Raw genomic sequence first — 5,198 nt, forward strand, 5'->3', positions numbered from 1 at the left:
TGATTTTGTTATTTTTTTACCCCTATCTCCTCAACGATTCTTCCTGGTTGTTGCTAAATAACTTCTTAGAATGGGCCTTGATAAAAAAAGCCTTAATTGCGTGAACACCGCAAAGTGCCTAACCTTGACGGAAAACAGTTAGCTCAGAACTTGGAGTAAGGTTTTTTTATTGATCTTTTGTACAGTTGGTTCATTGTCAATTTTCTCCGGGAGAGGTTGAATACTTAAATGTGTCAAAATAAATAAGGTTATTAAGTTTTTATTGTTATCTTATGGATAACGTAAAGAGTCACTTTCTCTCCAGTAAAAGTTGCAGAATACCTCAACAACTATTACGATTGGAAAAGGAACGATAATTGACGCAAGCCTCCAGAATCCCTTACCTTTTGTACTTTTTTTTATTTTGCTGAACGTTCTGTGCACTCAAAGCAGGTATCGGGGAAAATTAATGTGCAATTTCAAAGTCATGCTGTCAATAATTACGCTGTCAAAACAAGTTACGATTTCCATAACCATATATGAATCAGACTTCATATCTGGGTCATTCTACTTTAATTCAACAAGTAATGTCCCCCTCTGGATCACAGATTTCTTGGCTTATGATTGATGTAATTGGGTAGAAAGTCTCTCAAAACTAATGAAGGCCATTTGGCGAAAAAAAATTCGGCAAGGTCATTTATGAGCATTGTATTTTATTCATTGATTCGCCAAAAGCCCGTGTCTTGAATCGCATTCATCCCTTTACATAAGCTTGATATTGTCGTAGGTCAATGGGATATGAAGTACCTTAAAGCCTAGCCATTATTTTTGGAGACGATGGTTTTAACTCCGTTAATTTTTACTATATGCTACTACCTAATTCAGTGTAGGCACGTTCTTTAGAAGCATATAGTTTGCCAAGAATAGTGGGAAATGCAGGAAAAATTATTCATGGTACATACCGGATGCCTTTTGTCTTTTTGGAGATTATTTTTTTTATTATAGCCAACTCCGTGAAATTTTAAGGATGCATAGTGTTAATCCTGCTATAATTTACTTACATCTACAATATATAAAATTTTAATGTGAGATAATAATGATGTCAATGTTATCAAATTAGAAATCCTGTAAAATCTGGAAAAGGTTCCATTCTGCATACCTACCGGAAAAAATTTTAGGAATTTTATATAAAAAATCAGATTTGGATGTTGTTATTGCATTTTTGAAATCAAAGTAATGATTAGCAAGGAGTGAAATGAAGAGTTCGCACCACCCACGTTAGATAATTTTTTTATTTACTTTCTTTTAAGTAAAATCTTTGTAAGGTTATAAGGTAAGGTCGTCTTGAAAATTTAAGGGTATAGAGAGCAGGCCATTATCAACATTTAAAGTACAAACAGCCCCCCCGCATTTTTTAGATAGTTACATTTTAATGCATTAAACAGATACAGAAAATAGAACACTCTTTTTACCCGGAAAATTTCATAATTATAGCGTCAGTTTCAGCAGGAGATAAAAGAAGGATTTTGAATACCTTGGAAAGAAGGAGGGACAACTCAATCGAACACGTCATGACACACGATGGTCTGATGAATATAATCGTTGGAGGACAAGCGGAAGGGATGTTCGGCAGGGGTGGACCTCGGATGAGATTATTAATGCAGGTGATCAAGGTCGAAAAGGCAGAAGAATTATCTAGGTGTAAAATAACAGCTGATGGCAGAATTGAGTGGAGAGCTGCGTCAAAAACAATCTTTGGATTAAAAGATCGCAGGCTTTCCCGGCGAATACTGTTGTCGTAAACTTTTCAAAGTTGGCACCAGGTAAGGCAATTTAACCCAGTTCTGCCCACTAGTCTCCGGGGGTGCAGCTAAGAATTAAGGCTGTGGGGGTTTTAGGCGCAACCAATACTTTGGTGTGTGGGATATTGCATACCCGCCAGGGTAAGTAGGAGTTGCGGGGGCCCTCCTCCAGAAAATTTTAAGATTTATGGTTCAAAATGACTAGTTTTACCGCTTTATGAAAGATATTTGATTAATCCGAACACTATTCTATAAGTAATAATAATTCATTAAGTAAAATGGATTAAACTTCAAAATGTCTCTGAGCTCTGGGGGAGGGGTGGGTTTATCCCCGAAAACCTCCCCCTCGCTGCGCCACTGCTTGTGTCTACACCATGCAGTGCTGAATAAATGAAGCTCTTGATGAAGAAGGGGGCCTAATTTCCTTTTCAAATTGTTAAAAATAATATGCTGAATGGTTTATCAACCTAATCCATCCATTAGTTTATTTGTGAATCTGATGGAAATAATCCAACTTACTGAAAGAAATAGTTGCAAGTAGGAATTTTGACATGGACGCCTGCTTAATGTAAATAAAATGCAAAGTAGGTATATGAGAATTCAAAATAGGAGGAGGTATTAGAGATTATTTTAAGTTTCCTTCTACCAAAAAAAATGCTTTCCCTGACGACTTAATCCTTTTTCATCATACTAGTAGGAAATCGATCACATTATATTTTGACACCATTGCCGCCCAGTGTGGCCAGGTGTGGCAAACTGAGAAAACTGTTTGATGAACTCGTCACCAAGATATTTTAAAAGGCGAACTTAAATCGATCATATGGGCGACACACCTAGTTATCCGAACCCTTTTGAGTGCCAACCGGTTTTCTAGGTACTACGCTAAAAGCGCAGAGGTATTTTTGCTGATTTTGCTGTAGTTTAGGAAAAAAATTAGGTCTCAAAAACTACTAAAGGTACATATTCAAAAACTTCAGGAAATCTTTTTGGTATGTGGAGTCGTCTTTTTAATATATTATTTAACGATTTTTTTAATTTACATAATAGGGTGGTTTCCTATTATTTTTTTATTGTCTAAATCGAAAGATTATTACTCCTGAGGTACGTATTTCACGATTTTAGATTTTTAAATGACAATATCTACTTTTCGCGATTAAATGAAAAGTGAAAATTTTCAAGCGCGCGAAAACGCGACGGCTGAGTATCAATGATGAAAAAACTCCGTGTGACGTCGTTCTGGTTCCCGCTGCCGCAAGTAAGGTGACCTTGGGGCAGGGCTTTGAGCGCTGGTACGACGTATGATGCTAGCAGGTAGTGGAGTACCCTGTTAGCTGGTAGCGCTTGGCTTAAATAAGGATTATTAATACCTTATCAAACGAAGAAAACTTTCCGAACTTAGCCAGTTTTAATAGGTGATTATTATGACATGTTTCGCTGAGGTCTGTGCCTCATGCATGCATTGGTAATCTCAGATGATGTAAAACTCCTATCTACTCGTATAAAAACTAGGTCCCTGTGACGTCACGTGGAGTGGCATCGCATGGGCGCTAATCTGGCCTTTTTCAAATGAGGATAAAATTGACCATTGCCATTCGTCTAAACTGATTTTTATAAAACCAAATAATTTGTATATTATGAATACACTAATGGTGGGTAACGATTCGCAATCAATACCTTTCGTTTTCTTTGATGGAGGAAACTACCCTATTAAAGATAATATTTAACGTTAAAATAAAATGAATAGTGTCTATTGAATGATTGGTGAACTGTCAGTATCTAAGAGTGACATTGCAGGAGGAGCGCTGCCGCGCATCTGGCACTTTTCGCGAGAGATTGGAAGAGCGCGATAGCGCTCCCTGGCACTCTAAGGGTTAAACATCGCAAGCAGACATTTTTCTCAGCGGATTTTTTCAGACAAGCGGGTTAAGACCAACGTTTCGATGGGGGAGTTTTTCATCCAAAAGAAGGCCTTAAATAGCCTTACCCGGTGGAAAACCAGAGGACTATGAGAGTACATGGTGAGTGAGCAGAGACATTATCTCAATCGGTTTTTTGTTTCATTAACCCGTCCAGGAATTACGCATCACTCAACAACAACAAACCACACCAGACCCATACACAATACTACGATAAAATGCGGCCGTGAGTTCGTGACGCCTGGGATAGGGTTAAGGCTGAGCATTTTTTGGTCGCAAGGATCCCGATAAGTGGAGGACGCACAGTGGGATCAAGTGGAAAATCGCCGGGGCGAAAAGTCCAAAAGAGCTTTTTTTAAGAAAGCTTCTCCAAACTCTGGAAAAACACGAATAGATGATTTTAAGAAATGGTAAGTTAATTGTCAATGGTATCATCATTTACCGAGATACAGAGGCTCAAACACGGCCAAACATAAAAAGAAAACACGCCCACCTTCATTTCTCTCGAAAATCTTAAAATTTACACTGACATAGGAATGTTGGAATGATTTTTATGAAATAAAAGAAACATAAGCCATTTTAAACAGAATCTATACCACGCACAAGTTTCAGACATTTTTGAGAATACTTTAGAAAATTTGTAATTATAATCCACTATTTAGTTTATTTTTGAAGCCGATCTAAATGAGCCCACGTACGGATGACAAAAGGTGTGAAACGGAAATTAAAGATGGACGACAACTGCTTGTAAATAGCATACTTACATGAGTCATCAAAGTAAACAGGAAATGACGTTGTATAGATTATTTCATTTTTCCTTAGTCTTATCAATAACAGACATTATGTAACTTCCACAAAATATTTTTTTAAATTTCTATGACCGGTTTCGACTATTACACCGTTATCAAATACAGAATAGGGTAGTTTCCTTCATCAAAGAAAACGAAAAGCATTGATTGCGATTTGATGCCCACCATTAGTGTATTCATAATATACAAATTATTTGGTTTTACAAATCCCAGTTTAGACGAGTGTTTATGGTCAATTTTAACCTCATTTGAAAAGGACCAGATTGGCCCATGCGGTGCCACTCCACGTGACGTCACATGGACCTAGTTTCTATACGAGCAGATAGGAGTTTTATATCGTCTGATATTAGAATACCAATGCATCCATGAGGCACAGAGCTCAGGGAAACATCTCTTAATAATCACCTATTATAATTGCCTATGGTCAGAAAGTTTCCATCGCTTGATAAGGGAATAATAATCCTTATCTAAGCCAAGCGCTACCTGCTAGCAAGGTACTCAGCTACCTGCTAGCAGCCTGCATCGTATCAGCGCTCAAAGCCTCGCCCCAAGGTCACCTTACAATGCGGCAGCGGGAAGCAGACTGACGTCACACGGGCTTTGCCCATCATTCCTACTTATCCGTCGCGTTTTCGCGCGCTTGAAAATGTTCACATTTCATTCAAACGCCAAAAAATAGATATCGTCATTTA

Source organism: Ischnura elegans, chromosome 7 (assembly GCF_921293095.1).
Source record: "Ischnura elegans chromosome 7, ioIscEleg1.1, whole genome shotgun sequence".
NCBI classification, from domain to species: Eukaryota; Metazoa; Arthropoda; class Insecta; order Odonata; family Coenagrionidae; genus Ischnura; species Ischnura elegans.